Here is a 26,508-nt window from a genome sequence, read left to right as displayed (position 1 = left end):
AGGATAGGAATTTCTTTTTTTGCATAATTGGCATTGACAATAATGTCATTTTTAAGGATATGATAGAAAAAGTTGTACAGAGAGGGAAATACTGTCAACATTAATACAAGTGTAGTTCCTTTTTAAAGGTATTACAACTTTTCCTCAAAAAATACATTTCAAATGGTTTTCTTAGTACATAAAACACAACAAACCATAAAGTGCAACTCCAAAGTCTATATCTGATTATGAATGCCTATTATTTAAAAAATAATGTGAATCAGTCCATATGACTATCACTCAGATAGATAGAGACAAACTGAGGCTCAGATGCACGTGTATCCACACACAGTCTCAGAGACTGAAATGGGAGGAAAAGCAAGCCCAGGATCACTCAGAAATGGGAAGCAAACACACAAGCTAAAGACAGAACTTGGGCTTTTGTTGTAGTTATGTGTCCCCTGCCCTCACAGCCTCTGCAGAGTCTAGAGGAGAAACCTTGGCAGCAGGCAACAGAAAGAACCAGACGCACACAGAACAATTCAGAACAATACACAGAGGACAATGTGGATTCTTTAACTGCCCCTCCCCTCTAATTGTTAGCCATTTATATGAAACCTCATGAATCTGGGGTGATGATGGCTGGTGGAGGGAGGGGTGGGGCTCAGGCTGCTTCTAAGAGCCCAGCTCACAGAGGCTTATTTCTCACCCCTCAAGGGAGTCAGAAGGATTTGGTTACCTAGATCCAATACATTTCTGGGAAAGGGTAAATATCAAATGAAAAACAACCATTGAGTTTGTGTTAAGGCTAGTTTACTTTTTAAATTCTGTTTATAAAATATTTTACTTTTCTTTCATTTTCACTTTGTCAAGGCACCAGCAGTATCTCCCTCTGAACATGCAATGGAGCCTCAGAGGTGATCCCTTCCCTACTTTACCTTTGATAAAGTGCAGAGCAAGGCGGGGAGGAGAAGGTCACTTGCGCTGACCAGAGGGCAATGCTCCCATGCAGCTGAGAGAACACTCAGTCTCCAACTGCACGTGTTGTTCTGCTTGCCCCAGGTGTGGCAGGATTTCCTGGAGCCCAGTGTGCATGTCCCTGGAGTAACAGAGAAAAATATATCCTCACCAAGCAGATTATCCAATAAAAACAAAAATATATGCATTATTTTAGAATCTCAATCTTTAAAACTAGATTCTTTTTGTAATATAATTTGCACAATCTGGCTTTCAGGTGCTGGTGTTAGAGTAGGCAATTAGATATTAACAAAAGGGGAGAATGGAACCAGATATCTGAATAAGCCTGATTAAATAGGAAAAAAAAACAGCTTTACAGCCATCCCATGCAGGAAGTAACAGACATCCTTCCACCAAACAGAGCAAAACATCCAACTGTGCCGTAAGGACAGCTTTTCCAGACTAAGGGTATGTGCTGCTGGAACCCAAATAGTGACCATAAAAGAGGGAGGGCAAAACCTGGGAAAATCTGGGGGAAAGATCAGACATGGGAAAGGCACTGGCCCTGGAAAATCCAGGAAAGAGACTGGATAGGGGGAGGGCACAAGTACAGCCTGGGAAAAGTCAGAAAAAAAATCTGGGACAGTTAGAAAGAAAGCCTCCTCTTTTCTAAACCCAAGGGAATATAAGGAAGCTCAACAAAGACCTCAGGGCAGCTGCTGGCCTCGATCTTGCCCACTCCTCCTCTGTGAGAGTGCACTACTTTTCTCTGCTTTAATAAATCTGGCCACTATCGCTTAAAACAGCTCCAGTGTGAGTATCTCTGAAATCCTTTTTCCACGACCCTGCAGAAGAGCATGTTTCCTCCGGTAACACTAATGTTCCTTAAAGCAGGGCCTGCCTGTTGTGAAGGACACCTGTTGCTTCAGACGCATCCCACCTTCTCACATCAAGACAAGAACAAAATCTCCTAAGGAGCACCCAGCCACGAACTCCAGCGTCTGAGGACACATTGAGGCAGCTGTCTGTTCCGAAGATGAGCAATAAAATATTTTACAAAGACACTCAGTTAAATTTCCAATTAAAATGATTTAGTACCTTCACTTTTTAGGTTTTCCCAAGGTTTGCTGATGACTAAAATTATGTAATGAAGCTTTCAAGGTTAATTAATCTCTGCACCTTTACAATAACCCAGAGAGATAAGAGGCACAACGAAAAGGAGCAGATTAATGTATGAGCAGATTAACCCACAGGAGGCCAGTCTCTTCCAGCGTTGGTGGTTTAAAGTGGGTCAGACTAGCATTAGGCCACCCGGGAGGGGGCAGGGTCATGAGCAGTCTCTCCTAGGGCAACTGTGTCCAAACCAATTCTGCTGCTCCTGCCATCCCTCCTGCGACGCCTGTGGCATGCCAGACTGCTGAGATTCAAAGTACCAGGTGAGGATGGGTGGGAGGGAAGATGATCACAGTGGCAGTGAGTAGTCCCGAACAGTGGAGCTCAGAAACCGTGTTCAGTGAGGGATTTAAATGATTCTAAAAACTCTCTAAGGGGAGACCCAGGAAACCTCAGTCTCCATGTTGAAATCATACAGAGGTGAAGTGGAAAGCTACTGTTAGCTGGTCAAACAGGTCTAAGGCATGAGAGAGGAACTTTAAGGCAAAAGAGCATTCTATATTTGTGACACAAAGCTGAGTTGTACCCACAGGGAATGTTTGTTATCCCAGATTGGAGTTAACAAGGTCATAGATGTATTTGCTCAACTGTCACTATTACTTACAACAGGTAAATGCCTGTGCTCATTATTTACCTTTTGTCACTCCAGTTCATGACCACTCATGCTGCTCTGGAATGCTGGGGCTGGTGCTTGCAGTCTGTATTTCTCAGATTCTCTTGCTGGAAACCACTGGATTCTGTTTCAGTTCTGCTCATGGAAGGCACTGAATAACAAAGGGGAGTGAAATAGGGAAGCAGAGAAGTTCCTCTGCATTTTCCAATTCCTGCCGGCCTCATTCAAGAAGCAGGTGCAAGCTATTGATACTGGTGGATTATTCCTGATAACAGACAGAGCTGGGACTGAGACTTGGTTCTCTTTGACCACAAATATGCTTTATCTGATCCTACACTGCCTCTCCGGTAGGGAAACAGAGAGAGAGGGCAACATCAGAAAACCCTGAGAAGGATGAAGAAAGTGGCTAGCAACACTTGGTGCCAGAGAGAGTAAGGGCTGAGAAAGGGCTGCTGGCCATGGCAATTAGGAGGCCACCTGTTGCGCGTGGGTCACCGGCCAGCAGTGATCACGGAACGCTGTGGATGGCTCGACGATAAACACGCGAGAAATAACAACATGCACAGAGACAGACTAGTTTCTGTGGGGAAGTAGGGACAGAATGGCCACCCCCCCTAGTGGGGAGCACGCTGATTTACCGTCCATACCTGCTTTTATTAGGCTCATCCTGCATAATAATTCAGGTAAAGTACAGCACTCACCAGGGGAAGTAAGGAACTATAGAAAACAAAGAACTCTGCCCGTCTATTGAGTTGGGGGGTCAAAGAGCTGTAAGGCTGAGGAACAAACTAGCTTCCTCCTAAGACCCTTCTCATTCAACTGAGAGCATTCCAAACAAAGAAGGTTTCACAGTAATTTACATGTTCTTTCTTAGGCCTGATCACCCCGGGAAATCCGCACTTCCCAGTACCGAGCTGTACTACCCTGTCATTGTTTCAGGCTTAGGTGGAGCACGGGAACTAAGGCCACCGAGAGATAAGGAGATTTTCTTCCGGACGCTGAGAACTCAGACTTTGTCAAAGCCGAGGAGTGAGGGTCCATCACTCCCTTTTGCTGCAGCCCCCCAAGTCCTTCTTTTGGGGGGCCTCCCAAAGTGATCGTGCCTGGCTTGGGTTGTTCCCTCCCGTGGGGAATCTTACCCGTCTTTGGCTAACCGACCAAGCTTTTTGGGGTTCAGCAGCAGAAGCAGCATTCCTGCCAGGGAGATAAGCTTTTATCTCCTTGCCGGCTTACAGTTCCAAGGGCGTTCCCTTAGCCTTAGCTTAGGCGGGGGTTTCAGCTTCTGATACCAGTCAGGGCGGTTCCCAACAGCCACCAATGGTCCTTATGACAATAGATTAGGTAGAGTGGCTGGGGACTGGGAGAAGCAGCATTGTGTGATTGCTCCCAAGATCTTTGCCCCATAGTGTCACACCCTTGATTGCTGATTAGAACCTGTAATTTGTTTGTGGCTAGTAGAATATGGTAAAGGTGAAAGACTTTGCAGATGTAATGATAGCTTTAATCAATTAGATTTGAGATCATTGAGAAGGAGGTTATCCTGGGTGGACCTGAACTGGTTAGACAGATGAGGCCTTGAAAAAGAAATGAAGCATCAGAGATAATCTCCTGCTGGCCAGGCAGAAGTAATTTGTTATACAGTGATAGAAAACTAATACAAGGACAGAAGCCATACTTTATGCAAACACACACACACACACCCACAAGCACGTGGACATGCTCATGCACACACTGTTCTTCCAGCCCCTGGCTGAGCAGAATCCTGACACCAACAGATCCGTCGTTTGGAATCATGCTGTCCTTGCCCACCTGCCTAAGAGAGCTTACTGCCAAAGCCCAGACAGCAGACCAGATCCCACTGTATAGGAATCTTATCCCAAAGCATACCTGGGTTCACATGTTCTTTTAGAAGTCTAGGTTAAGTTTCTGGTGATACCTTCTATGTTTCAGTCCCATGTTCTTATCATTACATCTTAAGGAAAAAAAATAAGCCAGTGCCATCTGGATATTTCTATTACTGCTAGTTGTTATTTTTCTATAGACAAAAAAAGACTAAGGTGTTCTTTAATTCATAAAGACTCTCACTAAGTAATAACAAAATATTTAAACCTGTAAAAAGAGAATCAGCAATAGCAATATGGGAAAAAAAAAAGGTCACCATTTTAATTTTGAGGTCTCAGCAATTGAAATGGAAATTCCCGGTGTTCATGAGGCTTTCCTACATGACTGGTTAGTTTGTTTTCTCTACCAGACAGTACTTCCCAAAGATAGACAAGATGGCAAAAACATCCATGAAAATTTCACAAAGGAATACATAGTTGATATATAGTTACCTCTATAACAAACAAACCAAAGCAGAAACTGGCATCATCATACACAGCTGAACTAAAATGCCTTAAGAAAGCAATCTGAATAACCTTGTCGCATCCATTCTCCATACCTTTCCTTTGGCAAGCGCTCCATGTCCCTGTGAAGCCTCATTTCCCCATCTATTGCCAAAGGCTACCATTTCATATCACACATCAAAGCGTGAGAGATGTCAAGGTAATGAAAACTGACACTGTGGCAAAGAGAAGGTGAGTCTCAGCCATTGTGGGAAAAATGAGGTCAAGGTCATTCTCAGCAGAGCCGTGCATCATCCTGGCTTTTCCACAGCTGTGCTCACACCTAAAACTGGACTCCACCACACAAAATGCCTCTTAAATAGCAGCCACAGGACACCGTTTGGGATTCAAAATGAATTCAATGGTAAGATAGGCAAAACAGTTTCTGTAATCTAAACCAAAATCACTCTTGACCTTGAAAGGTTTATTATGCATCTGAAATATCCCTGGCTTAATAAACTAACTACTGAGACTTCATCCACAAACCTAGCCAAATGCATTTAAATCCTTCTAAAAAATGTACATTAAATTATTAATTTGGCTTACTAGCCACCCCTTGTAGACACAGAGCCATATAATTAAAGACTCTGGAAGTCTGAAGGCTTTGGTTCTTGTATAGATCAAACTTGGGGCTTGGGCCAAGTCATGGAATTTCTTTCTTCAGTTTTCAATTTCAAAGAGTGAACTCTATTTCAGACCTTGAACTTATTTCTAGCTCTTCTGCCAGGGATTCTCTTTTGCAAAGAAAAATGTTGACACCAGGTCCAAAAGGACACCAGGACTAGTGATGTTTGAGGCAATCAGAAATGTTCATTTGGAACTGACTGGTTTCAACAGTGAATTCACCAGCTCTCAAAGCCACTGATTAGATATTTATGTTTGCTCAGAGGCAAAATAACTCTGAACAAAGGACAAGTTTAGGGTAAGAAGGCTACATTCCTATCTAGAGTGAGAAATAGTTCCTCATTGAAAATTTAGAGGTTGTGTCTGGATAAGATAGCATGAAATAACAGTAGTGATAATAGAAAACTAACCTGCCAAGGACGGTGTACTTTTTAAAATTGGGTCTCATACCATCTTTTTTAATTAGTCTTTTCTTGCAGTGTTATCTGGTACTTTATTGGGATGGTAAATAGCAACAAACTTCTTGTCCTGGAGTAAGTTGAAATCCACATCTCTACATCCTTGGTACCAGGTATAGAACAGGGCTCTGAAAAGTGCCCTATCCCTGTCATCTATTGCAACTCACCATCCCTCAGTCTCCTGCCCATGCATGGTCTATGTCTTCAGACTGCCATGTGGACAAGCTCATCACATCCCTTCCAATTCTGATTTAGTCCCTCTCACCAAACACCAGGTTCTTTGTTCTTAAATTAAGACTCATTTTTTTAGAGCAGTTTTGGGTTCACAACAAAATTCAGAGCAAGGAACAGAGATTTCCCATAAACTCTCTGCCACCAGATGTGCTTAGCTTTACCCACTATCAACATCCCCCAGCAGAGTGGTACATTTGATGAAACTGTGGAACCTACATTAATGCATCATTATCACCCAAAGTCTAGAGTTGACATTGTGGTTCACTCTTGGAGTTGTGCACTTTATGGGTTTGGAGAAATATATTATAACTATGCATATCCTTAAGGTTTCTTATGGAGTATTTCACCACCCTAAACACCCTCTATGCTCTTCTGCATATTCATCTTCCCCCAACAACCTCCAGCAACTGCTGATCTTCTACTGTTTCCATACTTTTACCTTTTCCAAAATGTCATATAGTTAGACTTATACCCTACATAGATTTTCATACTGGCTTTTTTATTTAACAATATGTATTTAAGGTTCTTCCATATCCTTTCATGGCTTGATCATTTCTTTTCAGCACTGAATAATATTCTACTATCTGGATGTGTCACAGTCTATTTATTCACTTGCCTACTGAAGGACATCTTGGTTGCTTTCAAGTTTTGGCAATTATGAATTAAGCTGCTATAAACATCCACATGCAGGTTTCTGTGGACATGCATTTTACAATCCTTGGAGTAAATACCAGGGAGTGCAATTTCTGGATCCTATGCTAAGAGTGTGCTTAGTTTTGTAAGAAACTGCCAACTGTCTTCCAGAGCATCTGTACCAGTCTGTATTTCCACAAGCAGTGAGTGGGAGTTCCTGTTGTTCTACATGCTGACCAGCACACTGAGAGACCTCTACAACCTCACCAAAATGGATTTGTTTATAAAACGCTATTAACATCAAGTGTTGGCAAAGATGTGATGCAATCAGAACTCTCATATGTTGTACCTTCTCATAAAAGATGGACATGTAAATTACTACAAACACTTTGAAAAATTGTTTAGCAGTTTCTTGTAAAGTTAAATATACACTTAACATATGATTCAGCAATCTCTTTTCAAGGCATTTACCCAAGAGTAATGAAAATATAGATCAACACAAATACTTGAATACTTTATTCATAATAGTAAAAAACTGGAGATAATAAAAAAAACTTTATCAACAGGTGAACAGGTATAAATGGAGCTGTATTCCTATATTGGAACATTATTCAGCAATAAAAATAGAACGAATTACAATATGCAGAACATGAATGATAGTCAAAATATTAAGCCAAATGAGAGAAGACAGATGCAACTGAATACCTATGCTATGATTCCACTTATGGGAGTTTCTGGAACATGCAAAATTAACCTACAGTGACTTAAAAGAAGACCAGTAAGAAGATCAGTACTGGAGGCTCACGGTAAGGATTAGATTGACTACAAAAAAGCAAAGGGGAAATATTTAGGGTAACAGAAATGTTCTCTTTCTTGACTGGAGTAGTGGTTACATGGTTGGGTGATGGTTATACAGATGTATGTATTTGTCAAACTAATCAAACAGGTCACATAGAAAAGGTGTACTTTTAAAAATTTAGTTTATTAGTCAAAGTTATGCTTAAGTAGTTGTTTATGCTTGCAAACACACACTTTAAATTGTGGCTAAAAATATATAACATAGACCTAGTCAGGTGGCTTAGTTGGTTGGAGCATTGTCCCATACGCCAAAAAGGTTGTGGGTTTGTTACAGAACAGAACAAGGGGGGCCTGGGACAATATACTATTATTTAAAAGGCCCCGGGTCCGTTATGTCCGCCGCCAGAGGAAAGACATCTCTCAATGCCAGAGATTCGTGAAAAGGAAAGGAAATGTTTATTTAATGCTATACAGACTTAAAGTAGTGACCTAATGTCTTTATCAAAGATCCCAAAGTCCCTTAAAACACCCACAAACACAGTCACAGTCCTTCCTTCCTTCTCCCTTTGCCCAGTCCAGAGTACCGTAACTCAGGAAAGGAAAACGAAGTCCATGGCTCAGACAGTCCTCTGGTTCTTCCCAGTTAATCCTCCATCCGACTGGGAGACCTCCCTGGGTTCCCGGCACCCTCCGCTGAGTAGCCGGGATCTCTGCTAAAACCAGGTGGTGGTTCCCCCTTCTAAAGCTGTGGGGGTCCCCACTCTGTCCAGGCCTCGTGGTTCTCTCTCTCAGGGCCGCGGGAAGGGGAGAGTCCCCACTCTGCCAAAGCCGCGTGTTTCTCTCTCCTAAAGCAGCACGGTTCTCTCTGGGATGCAGGAGTCTCCACTCCGTCAAAGCTGCGTAGTTCTCTTTCCTATGGCTGCGGGAAGGGAGAGTCCTCCCTCTGCCAAAGCCGTGTGGTTCTCCTCCTCAGGGCTGCGGGAAGGGGAGAGTCCCCACTCTGCCAAAGCTGCGTGGTTCTCTTTCCTAATGGCCACCAAGTCTGGGTTTTAAATCCCCGCGGCCAATCTTCCTCTGCAGCCTCATTTCCGACTCCTCCCACACTCGGCTTCACATGCCGGAACTCGTATCCTTCCAGCTTTACTGGGCTGCCATCATGAGTCTGGGCAGGTGTGGCCCCAAGTCCTGGAGCCAATCTTCTCCGAGCTCCCACGCAGGCGCTGTAGCTTGGGGGATCTGCCCCCGTCACGTGTTGGTGGGGAAGTTACTTCCATTCCCCCGGCTCAGAGATGATCACAGCTATTTAACATATCTAAGCGACCAGCCAAAGGCTATAGATATGTTAAATGACCATGCCAGAGGGTAGCTGCAAGGCTGTTGCTATGCAAAACAGCTCTCAATGGCCCTGCTCCATTTGTCCCTTCCCCCAACCCACACCCTGGGTGGGGGGGATGGAGACATCTTAAAATCTCCTGGACACCTTAAGTTCTGGACCCCATTTCAAATGCCCATTTGGGGTCCCCCCTCTTGGCTGCACCCTGTAACAGGTTCAGTTCCCAGTCAGGGCACATACCTATCTAGGTTCATCCCTGGTCAGGGCACATTCAAGAGACAACTGATCATATTTCTCTTTCTCTCTCTCTCTCTCTCTCTCCCTCTCTCCCTCTCTCTCTCTCCCTCTCTCTCTCTCTCTCTCTCTCTCTCTCTCTCTCTCTCTCTCTCTCTCTCTCTCTCTCTCTCTCTCTCTCCCTCTCTCTCTCTCTCTCTCTCTCTCTCTCTCTCTCTCTCTCTCTCTCTCTCTCTCTCTCTCTCTCTCAAGCAATCAGCATATCCTTGGGTGAAGATTTTAAAAATACATGACATAGAGCTTACCATTTTAATTATTTGTAAGAATACAGTTTTGTGGTGTTTAAGAGCATTCACACTGTTGTACAACCATCATCACCACCATCTGCAATACCCTTCACCTTCCACAACTAAGGCTGTTTATCATTGAAGGATGTTGGGAACCGCCCTGACTGGTACCAGAAGCTGAAACCCCCGCCCAGGCTAAGGCTAAGGGAACCCCCTTGGAACCATAAGCCAGCAAGGAGACAAAAGCTTACCTCCCTGGCAGGAATGCTGCTTCTGCTGCTTTATTCATGACTGAACCCCAAAAAGCTTGGTCGGTTAGCCAAAGACGGGTAAGATTCCCCAAGGGGGGAACGACCTAAGACAGGCATGATCACTTTGGGAGGCCGCCCAAAAGAAGGACTTGTGGGGCTGCAGCAAAAGGGGGTGATGGACCCTCGCTCCTCGGCTTTGACAAAGCCTGAGTTCTCATCATCTGGGAGAAAATCCCCTTATCTTTTGGTTGCCTTAGTTCCCGTGCTCCACCTAAGCCTAAAACAATGACAGAGGGGTGCAGTTCTGTGCTGAAAAGGGCAGATTCCCCGGGTGATCAGGCCTAAGAAAGAATATGTAAATTACTGTGAAACTTTCTTTGTTTAGAATGCTCTCAGTTGAATGAGAGGGGTCCAAGGAGGAAGTTAGTTTGTTCCTCAAAGTCTTACAGCTCTTTAACCCCGACTCAATAGACCGGCAGAGTTCCTTGTTTTCTATGGTTCCTTACTTCCCCCTAATGAGTACTGTACTTCACCTGAATTATTATGCAAAATGAGCCCAATAAAAGCAGGTATGGATGGTAAATCAGTACGCTCCCCACTAGGGGGGGTGGCCATTTCGTCCCTACTTCTCCACAGAAACTGGTCTATCTCTGTGCATGTTTTTTCTCGTGTGTTTTTCGATGAGCCATCCACAGCGTTCCATGGTCACTGCTGGCCGGGGACCCACGCAACAGAAGGAACCACAATGCTGCCACTCTGAGGCTGCTTTGAAGGATATTGATTTTAAGCTATTTGTTAAGAAACAAAAAGTTCAAAAAATACTTTGACTTTCCCCTCTTTCCCTCACAAGAATTCAGACAGAGAAATCTGCCTCAAGAAGGAGCTCTTATAAAGTTCCCTTATCCTCAATTAAATTCAGTGTGATAAATAACAGGGCTTTACACAGGTGCCTGCTAGCCAGACACCCTCTGGGTCCACTGTTTCTGGTCATCGCCTAGCAAGGATCTTCTTGCCATGTGTGTTCAGCTCTTCCTTGACTACCTGTAAATTGCCCATTCTCACTTCTGAGATATAATAAACACCCATTCCCACCCTTTTCTCCATTGTTCAGAATGTCTTATACACCCAGTGTTTTCTCATTGTCTTTGTAATTTTCATAAACTTATCATGTTTCTGTGAATCCCCCATGCATGTATTAAACTTTTATTTTCTCCTATTAATCTGCCTATGATAATTTGGCTATTGGCCCAGCCAGAAGAACTTAGAAGGTGAGAGGAAAAGTATTAATATTTTTATCCCCACACCATTAAAGAATATCTTCCCTTTCCCTACAGCTCTCAGTCCCTGGAAAGCACCATTCTGCTTTCTGTCCTTATGATTTTGAGACCTTTGATATCTCATGTAAGTGTAATCATACAATATTTGTTCTTTTGTGATTGACTTATTTTACTTAGCATGTCTTCAAGTTCCTTCCATTTTGTAGCATGATTCAGAATTTTCTTATTTTTAAGTTGCATAATAGCCTAATATATATGTTATACATTAAAGCATACTAAAAGCTATACATATAGTAGATATTAGAATATATGCACAGTAAATTTTGCTTACCGGTTCGTCTGTAGAGGAAAACATGGGTTGCTTCTACCTTTGGCCATTGTAAATAAAACTGCTGTGAAAATGGGTGTGCAAACACTTGTTTGAATACCAAAGTTCATTTCTTGTGAGTGAACACTCAGAAGTGGAATTATTAAATTATATGGTAATTCTATATTTTACATTTTTAAGTAATTGCCACACCATTTTCTACAGTGGCTTCACCATGGCAATGGATAAGTGTTCTTATTTTTCCACATCTTTGACAACACTTGATTTTTCTGTTTTTGTTTTGTCTTGTTTCTTGATAACTTCTGTTCTCATGGGTATTAGGTAATATCTTATTATGGTTTTAATTTGTATTTCACTAACAATTAGCATTTTTCATGCTTATTGGCTATTTTGTATATCTTCTTTGGAGAAATGTCTGTTCAAGCACTTTGCTTATTTTTTAATTGGGTTGTTTTCTATTTGTTGCTGTTATTGAGTTAGAAAAGTTCTTCATACATTCTTAACATTAATCCTTTATAAGTATGATTTGAAAATATTTTTCTTTATTCCATTTGTTGCTTTTCCATTCTGATGATTGTGTCTTTTGTTGCATAAAAGTATTTAATTTTGATGAAGTCAAATTTGTCTGTCTTTTTTCTTTAGTTTACTGTGTTTTTTTGATATTATATCTAATAAATTGTTATTAAATGCAATGACAAAAAGTTTTTCTCCTGTTTTCTTCTAAGAATTTTCTTTATTTTAAAAAAGATTTATTTATTTATTTTTAGAGAGAGGAGAAGAGTGGAAGAAAGAGAGGGAGAGAAACATCAATGTGTGGTTGCCTCTTGTGCACCCTCTACTGGGGACCTGGCCTGCAACCTAGGCATGTGCCTTGACTGGGAATCAAACCAGTGACTTTTTTGTCTATAGGCTGGACTCAATCCACTGAGCCACACCAGCCAAGGCAAAAGAATTTCATAATTTTAGGTCTTATGGTGAGGCCTTGATCCATTTTACGTTAATTTTTGTTTAAGATGTAAGGTAAGGGTCCAGCTTCCTTTTTCTGCATGTGGATACTGAATTCACCCAACATCATTAGTTGAAAATATTGTTCTTTCTTCATTATATTGTCTTAGTACACTTTTTAAAAATCAGTTGACCTTATATTCAAGGGTTCATTTCTGTGCTTTCGATTTTATTCCTTTGGTCAATATGTCTGTCTTTATGCCAGAACCTAACTGCCTTGAATACTATATCCTTGTAATAAGTAACATTGATGAACTCATTTATTAGTTTTAACAGCTTTTATGTAAAATTTTTATAGTTTTCTACATATAATATCATATCATTTGTAAACAGAAATAATTTTACCTCTTTCTTTCTAATTTTGATGTCTTTTATTTATTTTTTTTCTTGCCCAATTGCTCTGGTTAGGACTTCTAGTACTATGTTGAATAAAATGTCTAAGTCCGACATCCTTGCATTGTTTCTTAGGGAAAAAGATTTCAGTCTTTCATTATTAAGTATAATGTTGACTATTGGTTTCTATATATAGTTTTTTATTGTAATTTTTAATATGTTGAGATACTTTCATTCTATTCCTAGTTTTACCATTAGTTTATCATGAAAGAGCATTGAATTTTGTCAAATGGCTTATCTGTATCAATTTAGATGATCCTACAGAGTTTTCTCCTTTTTCTTTTTGTTAACATAGTATATAATATTGATTTTTATTGGTTGAACCATTTTTGAACCCCAGGAATAAATTCTATTTGGTTAAAGTATATAATCCTTTTAATATGGTATTGAATTCAATTTGCTGGTATTTTCTTGGAGATTCTTTTGCATCACTATTTATAAAAGATATTGGCCTGTAGTTTGCTTTAATTATAGTGTCTTAGTTCAGCTTTGGTATTAGGGTGCTGATAGCTTTATGGAATAATTTCAGAAGTGTTCCTTCCTCTTCAATTGTTGGAAAAGTTTAAGAGGGATTGATTTTTTTTTAATATTTGGTACAATTGGTCAGTGAAGTCATTTTGTCCTGGGCTTTCTTTTGCTGGGAGGTTCTGAATGACTGATTCAATTCTCCTTACTAGTTTTAGGTTGATTCAGACTTTTCTGTTTCTTCATATTCAGTCTCAATAGATTGCATTTCTCAAGAATTTGTCTACTTCCATTTTAAGTAACATTTTTTTCTTATATATCTCCTTGGATAAGGGAAACAAAAGACAGAATAAACTAATGGAACTTCATCAAACTAAAAAGTTTTTATACCTCAGAGGAAACCATCAGCAAAATGATAAAACAACCTACTGAATAAAAAAACATATTTGCTAATGATACATCTGATAAGGGGTTAATATCCAAAATTTATAAAGAACTCATACAACTCAACACCTAAAAAACAAACAATCCAATTAAAAACAGATAAAGGACCTAAATAGACACTTCTCCAAAGAGGACATACAGATGGCCAATAGATGTGAGAAGATGCTTCATGTCACTAATCATCAGAGAAAAGCAAATTAAAGCCACAGTGAGATATCACTTCACATCTGTCAAAATGAGTATCATCAATAAATCAACAAACAACAAGTGTTGGGGAGGATGTGAAGAAAATGGAACGCTCAAGAGCTGTTCAAAGGATTGCAGATTGGTGCAACCACTGTGGAAAACAGTATGGCGATAACTCAAAAAATAACTGCCTTATGACCCAGAGATTACGCTTCTGGTTATACATCTGAAGAAACCCAAAACACTAATTCAAAAGAATATATGAACCTTTATTTTATTGCAGCAATATTTACAACAGCCAAGCTATGGAAGCAAGCTAAGGGCCCATCAATAGACAAGTGCATAAAAAATGTGGTACATATATACAACAAAATATTAGCCACACAAAAAAAGGAAAATCTTACCATTTAAGAAGGTAGTATGCTAAGTGAAATAAGTCAGTTAGAGAAAGACAAACGCCATATAATTTTAATTATCTGTGGAATTTAAAGAACAATAAGAATGAACAAACAAAACAAAAACAGACTCATAGCTGCAGGGAACAGGCTAATGGTTGCCAAAGGGGAGAGGTGGTTGGGGGATTGGGTGTAGAAAGTGAAGGGATTGAGAAATGCAGATTGGTAGTTACTAAATAGTCATAAAAATATAGTCAATAATATTGTAATAACTATGTTTGGTGCCAGATAGGTACTGGAAATATCATGGAGAACACTAAGTAAAGTATATGATTGTCTAACCACTATACTATATACCTGAAACTAATATAAAATAATATTGAATGTAAACTATAAATAAAAAATAAATTAAGATAAAAATAAATTGCCCATTCATCTAGGTTATCCAATTTGTTGATGTACAATTGTTCACAGTACTCTCTTACAAGGTTTTTTATGTCTATAAATTTAATAGTAACATTTTTTCTTTCATTTCATTTTTAAATATTTTATTTATTTTTAGAGAGAGAGGGAAAGGGAGGGAGAAAGAAAGGGAGGGAAACATCAATGTGTGGTTGCCTCTTGCGCACCCCCTACTGGAGACCTGGCCTGTAACCCAGGCATGTGCCCTGCCTGGGAATCGAACTAGTGACCCTTTGGTTCTCAGGCCAGTGCTCAATCCACTGAGCCACACCATCCAGGTTTTTCTTTCATTTCTGATTTTAGTTGAGTCTCCTTTTTTTTCTTAGTTAATCTAGCTACAATTCTGCTAATTTTACTCATCTTTTCAAAGAGCCAAGTATTGATCTTATTGATTTTCCCTATTGTTTTTCTAGTCTTTATGTAATTTAATCTCTGCTCTTATCTTAATTTTCAAATAGGTTTATTTTAATGTGTGAAATTATGTCTCAATAAAGTTTATTTTAAAAGTAAAAAAATAACTCTACCTAGTTCAGATCTAGTAAAATACTGTTGAGAGTTAGCAAATGAGTAAATGATAAGCAAAGGAGTGAATGGCTCACATTTAAAACCAAGTCTTTGTCACGGGGTACAGAGCATGGGTCTCCTGATAACAGAGGGACAACCCTCACAATCCTGTCTTCAGGCAGGATTTGGGGCAGGAAGGGTGTTCACAGAACAGAAAGTACAGAATTTAAGACACATTCATAACAAAGGCAAGGTTAACAGCTGCTCCTTCCTGGAAGAAAGATCTCAGAATGTGCAGAATTGTGTATGACATGACTGTGAGAATGTGCAGTGACTTCTGTCATAGCAAGGAGGCAGATGCCCATGCATCACTGGGGACTCTTGCCCTAACTAAAGATGGCAGCCAAAAGAGGGTCAAAGACACTGGGGAGGTGGCAAAAATGGCAGACCCTAACATACCATAGGAAGAGCCAGATATGCAGTCACATTGGAAGTTCTGAGTCAAGCATTTAAATTAGAGTAGGCTGAAGGTCAGGAGGGAAGCCATGAGGAGAGGAGGAAGTCTGCCTGGGGAAGACAGAGACAGAGCTGGTGGTGGTACAGGAGCTTGTCTGGCCAAACAAAGACACATGAGAGATGCCTGGAGCTGAACTGTGAACAGGAAAGCTTAGCTGCAGACTTCTGCTTCTCTGAAGAACTTACTGAGAAGTCACTGTCTTGGTATGGGGACTCTTGGTACGGACTTTACAGGTTGGTTCAAGCTCTTTCTCTCTGGGCTTTTGGCATTTGGACATATGGGCTTCTGGCCCTGCTACCTGAATGAACAGGAATGCTCGTGGGACCAGGAAATGCAGGGCCCATCATGGGCTTAGACCTTGCAGAGGATGGGACCCCACTCCTGGAGGTAGGGTCCTGGGCTGGGACAGTGTAACACTGCACATGGTTTTCTGATCCACTACATGGAAGCTGAGAACAATATACCCCAGGTCCTAAAGGAGAGAGCAGCTGCAAGAGGATGGCAACTCTGAAGCCTACAAGTGCACATTCCAGAGAGGATGGAGATCTGTTTGCAGGACTGATGGACAGACAAGGATATGGGGAGCTTCTGAGCATGGTTTTGGCTTGTAGCCTTTTGGGGAGTAAGGAAAGCATTGGGTCTTTATTAACAGGGTACCCCCAAGGTAGGAACCCTGTTAAATAAAAACCTGTTTTCTTCAACAAAAATTGTTGGGTTATATGTAAAGGTGCCAAGTGGCCAGGCCCCAGTTTGCACAGTTACAGCCTTGCTTCTCTCTTCAATGTCACAAGCATTTTTAAGTGGTCCTTGCCCCACTGGTTGATATAACTCATTGTTTTTTATTCAGCAGCTGTTAATGGCATATAGTGTTCTAGATACTTTCCAAATATTACTTCATCCCATTCTCATTGAAGCTAGTGTTATTATCCTCACTTCGCTCACGGGCATAAAAACAAGATCTGGAATGATACACAAGCTCGAGCGCCTAATGTATGACAGAGGCAAGTATCAAGTTCACTTGAATCTGACTCTAAATCTATGGTCTCTTCCCTCTCATCCTTTCTGATTTTGGTGTTTCGGGAAATAAAATACCAAGCTACAAAGCTCTGTGACTCCATCTCACAATTTAAAGACAGAGACAGAGACAGAAAAAGAGAGACAGAGATATTAACCATTACTGAGGCAGGTTTATGGCAAGATGCTCAGAAATGTGATGCAGCACTCAAATGTGACATCGGCAAGAAGATCCCCTAGATTCCACTCTCAACACAGGTTAGGAACTGAAAAACCTTTTAGTGTCACTCAGCACAAAAAAAATGAGCCCAAATGGCCCATTTTATTTTATTTTATTTTTTACCTAACATGAATACTCCCTCAGAAAAAAGATGCATTAGCTGAGCTCAATGACGGCTACTATTCAACACAGAATTCCTTTTTGGGAGATGTTAGCAGTAAGTCCCACTGTAGGTAGCTGAACCCTCTCATCCCAGGTATATGGCAGCCTACACAACCTAAGCCGTACCAGGATTCCCCTCATGCACAAAACACACTGCGTAAATGATAGCACTGAAGCTTAGGAAAACTAATAGTCACTCTGTCTCTCCAACAGTGCCATGTGACCCCAAAAGTCCAGGCTACCTGACCAAGCACACGAGGTCACTAGTTCTCTGCTTCCAGAGGGCTGGTGGCAGTGATCCCTGTTCTTAGAGAGATTCCAAACAGAAAGGACTGCATAGTGTTGAAACTAAGAGCATAGTGTTAATATTCCCTTGAGGGATGTGTCCTATTTTTATAAGCTTCTACTATCTACTTAAATATTTAACTCGTTACTCAAGTGCATACTATTTCTTTAATAAATATACTATGCTGTGCTAAAAAACATATTTAACTCATTAGTCCATCAAAATACTTAGTGAGCACCTACTGTCAAACTGGAAGAAAATATTTTTTTACACATGAAGAGATAACTGCTTCTCTCTCTCTCTTTGATAACTGCTTCTTAAAAGCAATAATTGATATGTGACTGATGAGCCCACCCACTATAAAGAATATATTTGTTCAGATTAAGTACTTAGTGTCCAAAGGAAGTTTTGTAGCAGTATCTGAATATAGAAAACAGGACCCTGGGAAGCATCCCATGAAAGGTAGATTGCTACTTGCAAAGACGAAGGCTGAGTCTACTTGACCATGGATCTCTACTAATTCTTCTCGTGGCTTCCTCCTTACCAAGTACTTAAGGACTCCTAAAAACCAACCCTGGCTTCTCTTTGTAGGTATTGCACATAAATCTCGACCCCTACTTACTAGCTGCATGACCTTGGGCAGGTCATTTAACCTCTCTGAGCTTCGGGTGATGAATTTGCCACCTGAAGGTAACATCAGCTAGCAGTTTGTTTGGGGGATTGAAAGACGACATGCATACAAAAGGAACAAACACAGGGCCTGGGAGAGAAAAGCCAGTCAAAAAAACATTACTTGCTTTTGCCTGTTCAAAATTTTTCTTTACCTAATATCAAGGCATTGTAAATGTAGGGGGAAAAGAGGAACTGAGTGGGAGAAAGGCCTGAAATCCATTCTCGACTTTACCACATAACCAGCTGTGTGGTCTGGGGTGAATAATTTTGGTTTGCTTCAGTTGGTTTCTCTGTGAAATGAGGAGGATGGCCGTGAACTCTAAGGTTCTTTCCAGCTCAGTAATTCAAGACTTTGTATTGTTGCCATCATCCAGGGACTGTTTTCTCATACAGAGCATTGAAGAAAGATGAGCAGCACTGACTTATGCTCCCTCATCACCTTTTTCATTGCCCGGAGAGTGTCTGGAAAATGCCGTTTTTCTGGAAAGTACTTTAGACTGACATGGCTCTGACTCAGGCGTCGGACCACTAGTCTCCCACAGGATTTTCCAAATTGTCCCCTAGAGGCAGCAAGGGTACCACACCTTACCAGAGGACAGGTGACCTGGCAGGGCCGCCCCCAACCCCAAAAGAAAAGGACTCTGGGAGTAGGTTCTTCACCAGCCCTCTGTAGCTGTGTCCAGAAAAGAACATGGATGGTGGATTTCCACCTTTCAAGGTGCAAAGAAACATTTTGCCGTAACTTTTCAACCCCAAGTGGGACTTCTCCTGAATCAGGAGCACATCCTTCACAGGTGGGGAAACACTGCCACCTGCTGGCTCTCTGCTTTTTTACACCAAGAACACTTTCCAAGGCCAAAGCAATGGACTCACTAAGGCAGCCTATCTACATATATCATAAAATATCGATAGTTTCAAATGTATCCATTCTGAATGTATAATGAAATCTTGAGAGCCTTATGGAATAAAAGTTCAAAATAATTCCTCTATCGATATTCAAGGTCACACACCTAAAAGAGATACTGACTAAAATTAGTAGCCAGGGATATTTGAGGATTCCTTCAACAATAACTTGATTATCTCATGTATGTATACTAGGCATTTTTTAACATGTAGGGATATTTTAAGCATATTGTGTCATGTAATGCTGAAAGAACTTTACTTGGAACTTATTAATTCACTGTTTACATATACAACAAGAGAAAATAAAACTGCATTCTTGTTAACACTTCTGGCAGTTGGTACTATCAGTAATGCAGATTTGCCCTTATTAATTTACACTATTAGGCTCTGTGAGTAACCTTCCTTTATTGGAATGGTGCAGAGGTTAAAAGTTAATACAGATATAAATGAAACAGGCTCTGCACTTCTATCAGGAAAGTGGTTTGAGGCTAAGAGTTCCAGAGCAATTTATTTGAAATGGCTTTTGCGTTTCTCCACCACTAACAGTGCCTTCGGGTCTGGAGCCTGGTTGGCTTCCCTCCCCACCTTCGTTCAAGTTTGTGTGTCGCCCGCATGTGTGTCTACAGGGATGCACAACATCTGATGGATGTCGAAGTGGCCATCTTTCCTTTCACCTTGAACTTGGTCCATGATAGAAATAATGTTTAGATTTTTATGCAGACAGATTATTTAGTTCCACGTTGTGTTGTGTTTCTCCATTTTGAATATAGATTTTGGCTTTACACTTTCATAACTGAAAGGTCCATTGAAATGTTTCATTTGGCTCTGTTTGTTGCTCCATCTCTAGAATAGCAAGAAGTAGAAAAAAACTTCTTGGCATTTCTAGCCAATAAGGTTTTTAAAAATATTGGTGTTCAGTCTCAGATTACCCCACTTCATAAGCCTAATGAGGCAAGAAACACCCACCTCCACCTCCTCTCCCCCTGGTGTGCCTTTCTCATTGCTTTCAAAAGACAGTATTCTCCAAAGTTATTAAAACCTTTTTAATGCAGATGGAGATATGCTCCTGACATGGATGGAAAGGAGACCAGTGGTGCTGAGATCCCCCTTCCTCCACTGCAGAGCCTCCTCTGGATGTCCCAACAAGATGAGAACACTCTCCGTGGGTGGTCAAACCACTCACAGGACTCACCGGTACACCTGGCCTTGAACACACACTGATCTCCTAATAGGTAGGGACCAGCATCCTCTTATTTACCAGACTGGGCTGCATGCTCTCCACTTTGGGAAGCAGTGCAGTGGAAGGGACATAACCCAGACTTTGGAGAGCTGCGCCAGGCTTACACTTCTGCCACCTAACTGTTCTTACTGAAGGCACAAAGATAAAGTAATTACACATTCTGTTTATAGAACACTTGTATGTCAAGCACTGTGCAAAATACCTGGCATGAAACAGCAGAACTGATGCTCACACCAACCTCTTTATTATCAGCATCCCTTCATACAGATAAGGAACTGAGACAATGGATAGGCTAAGTCATTTTCCCAAGGCAACGAAGTTCAGAGAGAGTAGGGCCTCACACAAAAGCAGATATGACTCCAGAGGTGGAACTTATTGTGTGACATGGACTCCTCAACCCAGGAACTGCCTGGCAAATAGGAAATAGGAAATAAATCAGAAGCACTATGTCAGCCAAGCACATAGCTCAGCTTTGAGATATCTGACTTTCCCATTACTCTTGACCTTGTGCTCTATACAGAACAGGCTTTAAGAGTTATGTTTGACTTGCTGGCATGCTTGTTTGCTTTAATGGATATTCCAATAATGCATACATGCATACATACATACATATGCACTTAACCTGAGTGTTCCCTGGGGCTGCTGTCACAAAGTACCAGAAACTGGGTGTTTTAAAACAACAAAAATGTATTACCTCACAGTTCTGAAGGCTCAGAACCTAAACTGAAGGTGTGGATAGAGCCACACTCTCTCTGAAATGCAGTGGTTTGTGGCAATTTCTGGCATCTCTTCACTTATAGATGCATCACCCCAATCCTCCACCTTTGTAGAGTGTTCTTCCCGTGTCTGTTTTCACATCATACCTTCTTGTGAGGACACTATTCATATCCATTGTGGACCTGCCTTATTCTGGTGTGACTTTGTTGTAACTAATAACATCTACAATTACCTTATTTCCAAATAAGTTCACACTCTGGGGTACTAGGAGTTAGAGCTTTAATGTATCTTAGGGGATACTTTCAACACATAAGAACCATCTCTCTTTATATCCACACCCAGATAATCTCAACTGACCCCTGAGAACCTAGAACCAAAGAGACCTGGGTTAAATAGGCATGTGTCCTTGGAAAAGTGACTTAAGTGGCTGAGGCCTAGTCTCCTTATCTGGAAAGTGAGGGTATTCACAGCACCCACGCCAGAGAGTTGCTGTGCTCCTCAAATGGAGTAAGATACACAGCACACTGAGCATTGTGCCTGGCACACAGTCATGCTTCAGTCCCACTAGGAGGGGTGGGTTCCTGGGCCTGAGTCCCCACTGGGAAGCACCACCACCGGATCGGCTCTCACCCCCTAGCAGACTGAGATGCGGAGCCTTCAGGTAGGCAACACTGTTCCCAGTCCTTCCTCCAAACTCCTCTGCTCCCTTTTGAAAAAGAGTGAATGACATCCGCCTACCCATAACACAGTCAGAATAATCACTGTGATTTAAAAGTTAGAAGTTTCATGAGCTTGGCATTATGCTTGGAGATTCAGCAGCTCAGACTATGCTGACTTGGCCTTTTGTCATTGCCAAATCTGGCTTCTGTGACACAAAAACCTGCTGCAGCATGAAGCTGTCACTGAAGCGACTGCAAGGCGAGGGAAGCAGAAGACAGTGGTTCCCACGTGCCTGCTGCAGGAGCCAGCGAGGAAAATTAACCCACCTCGTTCATCACGGGTTTGCATCCAGAATCTTCAGCTGACAAAAATGATAATCATTTGGTTCATTGATTCTGGGATTAATCACTGAAGTTAATCTTGGCATGTATTGATTCCATTTCTGCTGGCTGTAACTAAAGTGTTCAAATTACTTATTCCCACTCTGACAGCAATAGGTTCCGCAAACAAAGGAAGTCAAAACTAAGCTATTACACCTGACAGCTGTGAACAGCCCCCAGTGACAGCTGTGACGGCGCACCCCACAGCAGGAGGAGCCCCTGATAGGGAAGGATCAAGCACCTGTTCTTGCTATTACACACACTGGCATTTTACAAAGTTGATCCAAAAGTGTCTAGAAGAAGTGAAGGAAGTTTTATCTCAGAGAATCTCAGCTCGAAACTTAGCTGCAAAGGCAAGAAAATCACGGAGGCAACAGAGTAAAACAGGCACATTTCACCAACCTGACTTCTACCAGGAAACATCAGTATCTATTACCTTGAAATCCTCCGAAGTTTCCTGGTGCTGACCATTAGCCAAAAGAAGCTTCAAGTACAGTTTCCAAAGAGACAACGTACTGCACTCACCCCTCACTTATCCGGTCACTTGATCTTCAAAGCTGAGAAGCAATGGACTGGCTTTTATGGAGCATTCTTCTGTGTGGCCTTTTGAAAGGGATCTAAGGAGGCTTGCACCCCGGTGCTGTAGCTGACTAGTGTTTCCAAGTCACCCCTCACAGGAACACTACTCAGCACTAGAAGGATACAGTATTGGAGGCAAAGCTACTTTCACAAAAGGTAGGCAAAAATCTCAAAATGTAGCAACAGTGAGCAAGGGCCAGAGTGATAAAAATGATGGGGGTGAAAGTGGATAATTATTGTGAGGGGCTGTCCTTCGCTTGCAGGATATTAAACAGTATCTTTGTCCTCTAGCCACTAAATGCAAGTGGCACCACAACCTCCCTCCCCGTTTTTACAAAGAAATGTTTCTAGACATCGCCAAATATCTCAAGGTCGGGGGAGGACAAAATCACCCCCAGTTGAGAACCATTAATTTAACTTTACACATTTTAAAACTAAACATATATGGTAAAATTTCCAGGATAACTACTAAAGTAGAAATACACTATATAAATTCCAAACAAAGAGAGAAAGTAATTTTTTAGAAAACTCAAAATAAAGCAAAACACATAAAAATGGGATAGCTACACATCAGTTTCATGACTACAGGAAACAAGTCCAAATCTGTTTATCATAATATAAGGTTTCACTTCCACAAAGGTGGCATGAGAAATTCTTGTCTCGAAGGGAAAAATCGTAATGAGGGAAACATTAAGTAAAAACATTTAAAGTAGCCCTGACTGGTGTGGCTCAGTGGATTGAGTGTAGCCTGTGAACCAAAGGGCCGCTGGTTCAATTCCCAGCCAGGGCACATGCCTGGGTTGTGGGCCAGGTCCCAGTAGGGGGCATGTGAGAGGCAACCGTACATTGATGTTTCTCTCCTTCTTTCCCCCTCCTTTCCCCTCTCTCTAAAAATAAATTTAAAAAATATTAAAAAATTAAAAAAACACTTAAAGTCTCTAAAACGTGTCCTAAGAACACGCAGAAAATAAAAATATTTATTTAATACCACCTAGTAAATCTTGATGAAAACTGTGAGACATTATGGCACTTGAGACATGATATGCTCCCTCCCTCCCCCTTATCCCTCAGCTCAGTGTGACAAAATCACAGGGAATGGCAGACTGTGTTAAATGACACTTTGGGGATGCAATCAGCCAATTCCAAAATGTTAGAAATTTGCAGGAACTATAACCAATAACACTGTAATAACTGTGTATGGTGCCAGGTGGGTTTTGAATTAGCAAGGGATCACTTTGTAAATTGGGCAATTGTCTAATGACTATGAGGTACAACTGAAACTAATATAAAATAATATATTAAAAAAAGAAATTTACAGGACAAATGGCATTATTTCTCCAGTGTATAAATGACAAGTAAAGAAACAAACAAACAGGCAACAGCCTGATTTCTCTGCCTGATCCGTGTTGCTTCAAGGATTCTGATTCCATTTTCTACTGCCAGGACTGAGGCTCCCCTTTGGCTCAGCCAGCCTCCCAGTCACCTCTTCTGGGTCCTGTGAGGGCTTCATAGGTCATCACCTCATTCAAGGAGTCTAAACAAATAGAACCAAAATGAATGTGCGGCCTTCTGCTGGGTACACTCTGTTCATCTGGTCAATTCGGTATGCACATGTCAGATTTGGACTCACTGCAGATTCTGAACCATAATGGAGACAAACCTGAGAAACAAGATAATAATCATGGGAAATGAAAGAGCTGAGAGCATCCCAGAAGAGAGGAGCTGGAACCTTGGATAAACTCTCCTGAAACCCTGGAACATAACTACTTTCAGTTGTGTTAGCTAATACATTCCCTCTATTTCCAAGCCAGTTTGACTTGAGAGGCTGAATACCTTGCAGAAATCTTGCCATGGGATTTGAACGTGGGTTATGTCTGGAAGTAGACACTGTGCTCTAAACCAATGAATAATACCACCTCTCTGAGGAACAGGCCAAGAATGAGGAGTCGAGTAGGCCCTTTATCACACACCAGTTTCCTAAGTGATCAAGTCACCATCCACGTTGAGGAAGAGAATAGCAGGCATTCGAAGGCATGAAAAACACAGCTAAGTCATCAGACATCAGACTCATTGTTTTCTTTGTTAGTAATTAATACATGCACTTGATAACTTTTAAGTTTTTGGTGCTCCTTATGATTATGTTAAGTTATTGTATCTATTTTTCTGGCCATTTTTCATTCCTGTCTTCAGATTCATTCAACTGTTCAAGTACATAAATATGTATCATTTTCCTACTGTGAGGAAGTAGGCAATGTTCAAAGTGAGGCCGACTCAAAGGCCAACAACTGTGGGCTCTTCCCAAAGGAAGTCGTGGCCTAAAAGAGGCACAGACACCACGTCAAAAAAAATCCTCCAACGGCGTCCTCACTTCCATGAAACTACTGCACACATGGGGGAAGGTGTGGATCCTAACAAGTGAGAGTCACTCAAGCCCCACAGTTTGTCATTGTTTCCCCACAAGTTAGACAATCAGCAGATCCCCCCAAAGTGATATGATACACATGACACGTCATTTTTCCTTCATTTAGACAAGATCAGCCTGCACACTCACATTAGATACCATCTAACAAGGCAAAATAAACTCTTACCTTAAAAGAGGGCAATAAAAAGGAGTGGCAACAACATAGAAATTTGCCTCAGCTTCTAAGTTTCCCCTATTGTCAATAGTCTCTCTGACCATTCAGACCAAAATTTTAGCTCTGCCCTAAACCCAAGTTTGTTTTCTGTTTCTGAGTCTTGGTTTCGGCTCCCAGTCCCCTGAGGTCAGAGGACATGCAGTTCTGACCATTTCATTCAGTCTAGTGATGACACTAAACTCCACCCCAGATCTGAAAAAGAAGGTCCTGCCTTAAATATATACTCAACTCCTTTCTGTCTGTTCTTGAAACTTCTCAATCATCATATAATTATCTATTTTACAGAGGTTGATTGGTTTACTCTAGATAAGATTTTCTAATGATTCAATTTATTTGCACAGTTGACCCTTGAACAACACGAGGTTTAAGAGCACCAACCCCCTGTGTAGTTCAACAACCACATACAGCCCTGGCTGGTGTGGCTTAGAGGACTGAGTGTTGTTGACCTGTGAACAAAAGGGTCGCTGATTTGATTCCCAGTCAGGGCACATGCCTGGGCTTCTGGCTAGGTCCCCAGTGAGGGACGCACATGAGAGGCAACCACACATTGATGTTTCTTTCCCTCTCTCTCTCTGTTCCCCTCTCTAAAAATAAATAAAATCTTTAAAAAAACAGAAAAGAAAACTCACATATAACTTCTGACTCCCTGATGTTGACCAGAAGCCTTATCAATAACATAGTCAATTAACACATATTTTGTATGTTACATGTATTATATATTATATTCCTACAATGAACTAAGATAAAATATTGTTTATAAAATCATAAGGAAGAGCAAATACATTTACAACATTTGTGTGAAAAAAATCCATATATAAGTGGACCCATGCAGTTCAAATCTCTGTTGTTGAGAGGTCAACTGTACTTTATAATTTTCTACTCTTTCTAAGCATCCTGTCCCTAATTCATTCTAAATTGTTATTTCTCAAACATTTGAAAGCCACCATACATTAATTTTACATCACAACCCCATATAAACATACACACAAGGAAACAAAAGTATCATAGAACATTTGCTTTTACTACTTCAATTTTCTGTCTTATTGAATGTTTTTAAATTCTGTTTGCAAACCACCAAACTGATTTTTCTACCCATAATATTTTG

General features: G+C 41.1%; 1 long non-coding RNA gene across 1 annotated transcript in view; it reads left to right on the top strand.

Annotated features, from left to right (window-relative positions):
* Positions 1–2,289: 2,289 nt before the first annotated feature.
* LOC123811068 overlaps positions 2,290–26,508 on the top strand; it is a 44,158-nt gene continuing 19,939 nt past the window's right edge. The window contains exons 1-2 of the long non-coding RNA XR_006784346.1: positions 2,290–2,372; positions 20,244–20,423. This is a non-coding gene — a long non-coding RNA (uncharacterized LOC123811068). The remainder of the gene's footprint in view (positions 2,373–20,243; positions 20,424–26,508) is intronic.

The sequence above is a fragment of the Phyllostomus hastatus genome, unplaced genomic scaffold, assembly GCF_019186645.2.
Source record: "Phyllostomus hastatus isolate PE091 unplaced genomic scaffold, TTU_PhHast_1.1 phas_scaffold_78, whole genome shotgun sequence".
Lineage (NCBI taxonomy): Eukaryota > Metazoa > Chordata > Mammalia > Chiroptera > Phyllostomidae > Phyllostomus > Phyllostomus hastatus.
This window is presented reverse-complemented; position numbering and strand designations above follow the sequence as displayed.